The following is a 9379-nucleotide window of genomic DNA, read 5'->3' on the forward strand; positions in this document are numbered from 1 at the left end:
ACCTATAGCTGATAAACACCTTTAGCAAACTAGCAGGATACAAGATAAACTCAAAAAAATCAGTAGCCCTACTTTTTTCAAACGACAGAGATACACAGAAAGAAATTAGAGAAACATCACCCTTTGCAATAGCCACAAGCAACATAAAGTATCTTGGTATAACTATTACCAAACAAGTAAAAGACCTATATAACAAGAACTTTGTGGCTCTAAAGAAAGAAATTAAAGAAGATACCAGAAAATGGAAAGATCTCCCATGCTCTTGGATAGACAGGATAAACATAGTAAAAATGGCAATCTTGCCAAAAGCAATATACAGATTCATTGCAATCCCCATTAAAATCCCACCACAAATATTCACTGACCTTGAAAGGATAATAATCAACTTTATATGGAAAAAAAAAGACACAGGATAGCCAAAACAACCCTATACAATAAAAGAACTTCACCATTCCTGACTTTAAACTCTACTACAGAGCTATAGTCCTGAAAACAGCCTGGTATTGGCATAAATATAGACAGGCAGACCAATGGAATCGAATTGAAAATCCTGATATTAACCCAAACACCTATGAACACCTGATTTTCGACAAAACACCTAAAATTATACAATGGGGCGAGGACAGCATCTTCCACAAATGTTGCTGTCACAATTGGATTAGGATGTGTAGAAGACTGAAGATAGACCCATGTCAGTTGCCATACACAAAACTCAAGACCAAATGGATCAAAGACCTCATCATTAATCCAGCCACATTGAAGCTCTTTGAAGAGAAAGTAGAAGATACCCTTGAACAAATTGGTATAGGAGCATGCTTCCTGAAAAAAACTCCAGGGGCACAGACACTGAGAGAATCAATTAATAAATGGGACCTCTTCAAACTTAGCAGCTTCCATAAGGCAAAGGAAACAGTCAACAAGACCAAACTGCAGCACACAGACTGGGAAAAGATATTCGCCAATCATATATCCGACAAAGGGCTGATCTCCAAAATATACAAAGAACTCAAGAAACTAGTCAACAAAACACCAAAAAACCCTATTTAAAAATGGGGTTCAGAACTGAAGAAAGAATTCTCAACAGAGGAAATCAAAAAGGCTGAAAGACACTTAAGAAAATGCTCCACATCCTTAGCTATCAGGGAAATGCAAATCAAAACAACTTTGAGATACCATCTTATTCCTGCCAGAATGGCTAAAATTAGAAACACCAATGATGACTCATGTTGGGAAGGATGTGGAGAAATGGGAACACTCCTCCACTGCTGGTGGGAGTGCAAACTCATACAGCCATTTTGGAGATCAGTATGACAGTTCCTCAGCAAAATAGGAATTAGTATACCACAGGACCCGGCAATCCCCCTCTGAGGCATATACCCAAAGGTTTCACATCAATGCAACAAAGTCATCTGTTCAACTATGTTCATAGCATCAGTATTTGTAATAGTAAGAACTGGAAAAAACCTAGATGCCCCTCAATTGAAGAATGGTTAATGAAGATGTGGCACATCTACACAATGGAATACTACTACTCTGCAGAAAAAAATAATGGTATCTTGAAATTCACAGGCAAGTGGATGACACTTGAAGAAACCACCCTGAATGAGGTAACCCAGTCACAAAAAGAGGAACAGAGTATGTACTCACTCATATATGTATTTTAGAGCTAAAAGGATCAGCAGCCTATAATTCACATCACCAGAGGAACTAGGATACAAGGTGTATTCTAAGAGATTCATATAAAGTCCCTCACAGAACCGTGAAGGGACAAGTCCCTCAGAGCTCAGTGGTAGTGGGGGTGCAGCGAATGGAGAGAGAAGTAGGAGAAAACGAGGGGGAGGAAAGGAAAACCTGTGTGATCAGGAAGATTGAGCCTGGTTAGGATTAGAAGACAGGAAAGAAAGAGAGAGACAGAGAAAGAGATAGAGAGAGAGAGAGAGAGAGAGAGAGAGAGAGAGAGAGAGAGAGAGAACAGAGAACAGAACAGAGGAAGCCAATATTGTTTGAAAGATAAAATTGAACACAAAGAAAGTTCTAGAGAACTACAAGCCTGCTTCCAACTAACAATTTGAGCATCCGTGGAAAGGCTACCATAAATGCCCTTCCTGGAGATTGAGATCAATAACTAACTTATTCATGGAGCCCTCAACTAATGCCTGTTGGAAACAGGAGCAAACACCCATACATAAACACTGAGTAAAAGTAGAATGCAGATGCAGATGGAGAGGACAAGACCAGGCTGCAGAAACACATAGAGACAGCTTACCTGAACAAGGAGGAGCCACCAGACTGATAGCTGGGAAGCCAGCATGGGACTGACTCAGGTCCCCCTGAATATGGGTCTCAGCCAGAAGGATTGAGCAGTCTAAGAGACCTCAGACAGTGGAGCCAGGATGTATCCCTGGTGTACAAAACGACTTTGTGAACACATGCCCCCTACATTAAGGGATAACTGCCTTAATGTAGAGACAGGAGAGAAGCCCTAGTCCCTACTTCACATGACCTGTCAGATCTACATGATCCCAACTGGATGGCAGTTGAATTGGTGTGGGGGGATGGGACGGAATGGTGGATAGAGTGCATGTGAGAGGGCAGAGAGGGTAAAGGGGAGGGAAGGTGGAAGGGAGGAAGGAAGGGAGGGAGGGAGAGAGGGTGGGAGGGAGAGGGAACTGGGATCGACATGTAAAATAATAAATTAAATAAAAAAAATGATTTGACTCCAAAATTTAAGTTCAAGGATAAGTTACTGGGGAAAAGGATTTCTATTTTTGTTTCCACAGAAAATGAAAAGATGTGGATTCCTTCCAGACTAATGTGTTTTGATCAAGCCAGACCACCTGAAACAGAGTACCAGGTGATCCTACATTCAAACAGCTGGACAAAGCAGCCTTATAGACTACAGGCAGGATTTCTGAATCTTCTTCGATTCCCCCATGACAGCATCACTCACCAGAACAAAGTACTTTGGAAAGAACAACGCCCAAATTCCCAAATATTCTCTATAAACGTTTGCTTTTATTTAAATGGACTTGGATATATAAAATAAATAAAAAAAGGAGAAAAAATTTACCAAAGATTGTTGTTGTTTTTGTATTATTTTGTTTTTTAACTGTGGTCTCTTGTAATATCGAAATAAATTATATTATTATTGTGAAAGTGAAAAGTCAGGGTACATTTACAATCACATTAAAGCAAAACCAAGATCAATCAGTGTAAAAAAGATTTATGTATAACATCTTAGATTCAGTCCTCCTCTTCTCGGTTTAAAAGAGCATGAGAATTTGTACTTTTTCAGCTCTACCATCCACAGCTCTCTATGATGGCTACAGTACAACTTTTAACTTTCTTTTTTTTTTTTTTTTTTTTTTTTTTTTTTGTGGTCATCCATTGCTTCTTCAAGACAGTGTGGGTTTCCAAGGCAGTCGATACTGCAACATCAATATCATATTTTTCAATTCACAGTGCCAGTCTTCACTTTCCATATCACTTTATTCTTCATTCTTCAAAACCATTTTTGAAGAGGTTTCTCTTAATTGTTTTGGAGCCTGTTCTGCTACTAGCTCTGTAGACCAGCCTGGCCTCAAACTCATAGAAATCTGCCTGCCTCTGCTCCCAAGTGCTGGGATCAAAGGCATGCACCACCACCAACGCGTGGCTCAAAACCATTTCTGTATGGGAAACTCTAACATATGCTGCCCCCAGTTGGACAGGCAACCCGCAGTCCCTAGGACCATAGTTACTCTGTGTTGACCCTGCAGATATACTTTCCAGAAGATTTAATCTCAGTGATCCTGTCATCTTATTAATCAAAGCTGATTGCTTGCCATCATGCTTTGTGTCCATAAAACAAAGGTTTCACCTCACCAGATTTATTCAAACATAAAATACAATTTTCTGGATAGTCTTGGAGGAATTCTTAAGATCTGAAATTTCACAAGTCAGACCCACTATCTACACTAACACCACCAGTATTGTCTTCGAAGTTTCCATTACAGCTCAATTCATCTCCAAACACTTTCAGCAAAAAGTGATAACGCTTCTGCATCCACCATCTTAAAAAGCAAATAAGTAAATAAATAAATAAAATAAACACAACAATGTTTATGCTAGCTAGATGCCAATTATTTCCATCTTTGTTTATTTGACTTACATATTAAATACAGTCCAGCATTCAGGGGAGCTAGGAACCTGAAGACAGAAACTGATATACAGCTTGCTTCCACTGGTGTTCTCACCCACCTGGGTTTTTAGTTTGTTTGGCTGGTTTTGGTTTTGGTTGTTTTCTTTTTTTTTTTTTATTTGTTTTGTTTTTGTTTTTTGTTTTGTTTTTTATAAGATTCTGAATTTTATAGCTAACCATATTGAACAGATTTGGTGGTTGAAGGGGTCCAACTTGCCCCTTGCAGGGGTGCCTCTGCCCCTCCCTCAAGCTGCCCCATCATCAAGCCTTTCTCCAACACCAGGCCCCCTTCTCTCCTGCCTTTGGTCCTCCCTACTCCCTACCCCCAGCCCTGGTACCTTCCTGTTACCTGAGGTATGTGATTAGGTTCCCCTCCTCCAACACCCATGTGGTACAATCCAGTTCCTCCTGGCCTAAGTTGAGACCTGGACCTGACTCTTCCCTCAGGTTCTTGAGACCACAACCCCACACTGGAAGAAGGAAAGGAGTGGGGAGAGGCGAGGTTCCAAGAGTCTGTTACTAAGTTCCCATAGCAACTAAGGGGGGGGCATTTCTGGTCTTAGCACTGATTTCCAGAGGTATCCATTGGCTGCTATTTCCATGGCAACCAGGAGTGGCAATTCCCTAGGCAAATGGGACACGTTTCCATGACGATGAAAGAATGGGAAGCGTCAAACTGGAGAAGTCCCATCATGCCCTTCTTCAAACTGACATCCCTCACCCCCAACTCAGGTTAGAGGGATAGAGTTAGCTGTTCAAGACATTAACACAAGACAGCTTGGGGTCGGATAGTCCAAACTGGGTACCCACTAGCAAAGCCAGTCCCCTCACACCACAATCCCCCAGGTCCGAGGTTCCCTGGGTTAAAGTAACACTTCAGTACAAATGAATGTTGAAATATTGTATAGAGAGCCAGACAGGGTTCTGGGCTACCACTCACCACTCCCCTAGACCACGAGCTGAACAACAATAGACTCCTTGCAATGGCTGCCATTTTCAGTGACATTCAAAGGAGTCTGGGTGGGGAAAGAACTGATATCTGGGTAGAAGGAAGGAGTGAGGGATTACCCCAGAGAGGGTACTATTTCCCAGCCCACTCCCCTTCCTGGCATTTCTTGGCTTCTAGAGCTCCCTATCTGATACCTGGATCCCCAATTGCTCCTCTGGTTTCCCTTTTTGGCCACACATCCCACCCAACTGGTTTTTGTTTCCTGAATCCTTCTTAGTCTGCTTTCTGCCCTCCCCACAGCCATCCTGCACCTCATCCAGTATCCTGTATAAGATACATTTCCCCTCATTCTTCCCTACTTGAGACTTGCACCTTCCCTGCCCCTGTCACCATCGCTTTGGCTCAGCACCTCCCCATTACCTCTTGACCCACTCCTTCAAGGGGATAGATAATAATGCACTCCCCCTCCTGTTTATTTAGGCCTGGAACTATCTACCAGGAATGTTCAACCAACGGTAGGCTCATCCCTTTAAACTGATCAGCTATTAAGAAAATATACAATAGTCATGCCCACAGACCAATATGATGGATGTAATTTGCCAAATAAGGTTTCTTTCTCACAGGTTTGGCAAATTGTCAAGACAAGATTATCTATCATACTACAGCTGTTACCTTTACCATCCTAGTCACGCCTTTTTCTCTACTAGCTTCTTTAGGTTCCAGACTTTAATGATTCTGAAACTTCTTGACAGCAATTTCTTATTATATAGAATGGGATTATTTTGAGGTGCCTCATTAAATAACCTTGTCCAGAACTTTTTCTATATATTCTGTAGGTGAGAATATATTTGTTGTTAGTACAAAGTGTACTTAATTTCCTGGGGTTACACTCAATCCATTAGTTCAATAATTTGCATATAGCCAAGATATTTCCAAAGATTCAACCCAGTACAATTTCAATCATATATATAAAATTTGTTAAAGTGGACCATAACATAAACACAAAATTATTAAAGACCTTGGTAATTTTAATTTGTGAAAGACTTAAACAATGATTTATTAATAAAATAAATATCAATAATAATATTTTATATTTATCAAAACTATTTTAAATGTCTTAATTGAAAATTGTTTAGTGTGGCTGGAAATAGAATTGTGTAAAAGCCAAAAAGTTATTACTCACACTTGTTTAAAATGGGTCTAAAATCTTCTTTTAGATTTAATAATTTTTCAAACAAGAAAGACTGGCAGTTAAAGTCTTTTGTTAATTAGACACAAATATCAGAATAATGGCACTTACTAAAATCAAAGTAATATTAAAAGTGGAGAAAATAACCCATGATGCTTGAGCACATTTATTTATATGGGTAAATACATACATCAATAATACAGTAGTTGTGCTCTTAAACATTATTGCTCAGGTCATTATTTTATATTTTAAATCATGATAATAGATTAGGTAAACAGAATAACAAAATCTAAAAATGAATTAGAATGAAGGGAGAAATTTTCAAAAATAGTCTATTTTATGTCAAATAAGATAATAACCTATTCATTTTAATATAATGAGTAATAAACATTGTTTTTCAGTAGAAACTTAGAAGTATTTCAGGTCTAGAATCTGATCAGAGTTCCAGCAGTAGAATATTAGGTTATCTAGAGATTAATTATTTATAAATTTATCAAATCAGAAATCATTGAATATACATAATAAAATAGTTTTATTATTTCAGTGAATACTATCTAGGATAAAATTATTCTGTTTTGCTACAAATACTGGAAACATAATTAATATTGTGTGAAATTTAGAAAAATTCTGGTAACTAAGTATCATTGAAAAAATATCTAGATAATTCATTCAGTATTAAGAAAAATATGTCATATTTTATAGACAACTTATTTTTTTATAACATGGACAACAAATTAACTTGGATAAGTGGAAGAATAAATAATTTAAAATGAGTGCCTTTTTCTGATGAGCAGCTAATTAGTATCAAATAAAACAAATCTTAGTATTATGTCACTAGTCAAAATTTCAAGAAAAAATTTCAATATTGATCATATCTGTAAGAATTTGAGTTCACACAGGGAATTTTAAAAACGAAAACACACAGAGAGATCTCAATCCCAAGAGACTACTTTATTAGTGTGAGAGGTTACTCAAGACCTTGTGATTGTGTGACCAGGGGTACAAAAACATAGGCAGTTCAGAGAAGGACTTTGCATAACCATTTGTTCTTGTTGTTCTTCACAACACTCATTCTGGTAAGGTAAAATATAATGCAATTAAATTTTATATTACTCAGTAGTTAAAAATTGTTGAAAATGCTTAAATATTTATTGCCCTCTTGTAGTTGATTTCATTAACATATTTTGAGGTTTGCCTTTTATTTTACTTAATATTTATGTTTACTATATTTACATGTTACAGATATTAATATCCACTTTAGTGTATAGTTAGCAATTTCTTTTTCCTACTTTCCATACTGCTAAACATATAACCTTATTTTTCACCCCTTGCAAATTGTTCATATGGTACTAGAGTAATTTTCAAAACTTCTTCCTTATGTCAAAACTTGAAGTGTTTTACTTTTCCTCTAGTAGTTTCCAAGTTATGAATCTTACATTAATATCTTTCACTCCTTTTGAATTAATTTTATTTCTTGATTTTATACAAAGAGAGATATAGTTACAATTTTCATATATGGAAAACCCAGGTTGTCACCACCATTTCTAGGGAAGCTTTCTTTTGTACCATGCATCCATTTTATAACTTTTTCAAACATAGATATGGCTACTTCTGTGTGAGTGTATACCTGGATCCTTTATTTTATTAAATTTACCTCTGTGTATGAATTTGATATTTGTGCTGACACCTTGTTTTTGTTATGTACCTCTCAAATTTGAAACCAATATACTGAAATAAAATTTTTGATGTTCTTTCATCTTCAAGTGCCTTGGTTATTTGTGGGCTAAGTACTTCAAGTACTTTATTATATTAATTTAGTTCTGTGGAAGTATCATTGGAATTTTTGTATGAACTGCATTCAATCTCTAGATTGTACTGTTGGTAGCATAACTATTTTCTCAATATTGATGCTTAAGGTCTTTAAGCATGGAACATGTTTCCATTCTCAGTGTCTCAAATTTTTTCTTCAGTTATTAGTTATTTGTTGTACCAGTGTTTAACATATTTGGTAAGTTACATAATTAAGAATTTCTTTTTTGAAAGCTATTATGAATGGAATGTTTTTCCTAATTTGTTTCTCAGCATTAGTATGGTGAGAGGCACATTGAAAGGTCTCCAGTGCTGTTTTTCTGGCTGGTTATATATCCTATTACTATGATATTTTCTTTAGTATTTTTAAGTGTTTTCTTGCAGGGTTAGTAAAGTCTTTCAGTATTACATTATTCTATATATAAATAAGGATACATTGACTCCTTTCTTCTCTATCTGTCTTACTTTTTTTTCTGTCTCTTGACCTATTACACTAACACTGACCTCAAATATTCTATTGATTTAGGGTGCAGAAAGTTGGTGTCCTCATTTCAAAACAGTTTATAGAGAGTTTATAGAGGTAATGGTGACCTCCCCATTTAATAAAATGTTGCCTGTAGGATTGCTTTTTATTGCCTCTATTAGGTTGAGGTTTGTTTTTTAATTTTATTCAGTGTTTGCTTTGTGAAATGATGGTAAAACTGGCAAAGATCTCTTTTCTGTAGATTGAAGTGATCCTCTATTTTTTTGTCTTAAACTGTCCATGTGCTTCATTTTGCTTGCTACTTTGCTTATTATTTACACATCATTGTGTTCTTGGAAGGGAGCCAACTTCATGTTATGATTATTTTAATGCATTAATAAAACTATTTTATCTGAACGTAGTTGAAAATATTTGTTTCTCATTCATTACGTAGTTTTATCTGCATTTTTTAATTGTGTCCTTATCTGTCATGGCCTTCAAGATAGAATTCATTTGATAATATTTATCCCTTTCCATGTTAGAACTTCCGGGTAAGTAGCTCTTTAAAGGTTATAGTAAACCTATCCAGTCTTTGGCTGTTCCTTATCAGCACACTTCTTACTAAAGCTTCAGTATAATTCATTGTTATAGAATTATGTTGATATTGTGACTTAATTTTGGTAATTTATAAATGTCATAAGTTTATGGATTTCATCTATATTTTGCAATTTATACTTAAAATTATCAATATTTCCAACAAGATTCTCTGAATTTCATTGAATCTGTAGT

This window comes from Phodopus roborovskii, unplaced genomic scaffold (genome assembly GCF_943737965.1).
Source record: "Phodopus roborovskii unplaced genomic scaffold, PHOROB, whole genome shotgun sequence".
NCBI lineage: Eukaryota > Metazoa > Chordata > Mammalia > Rodentia > Cricetidae > Phodopus > Phodopus roborovskii.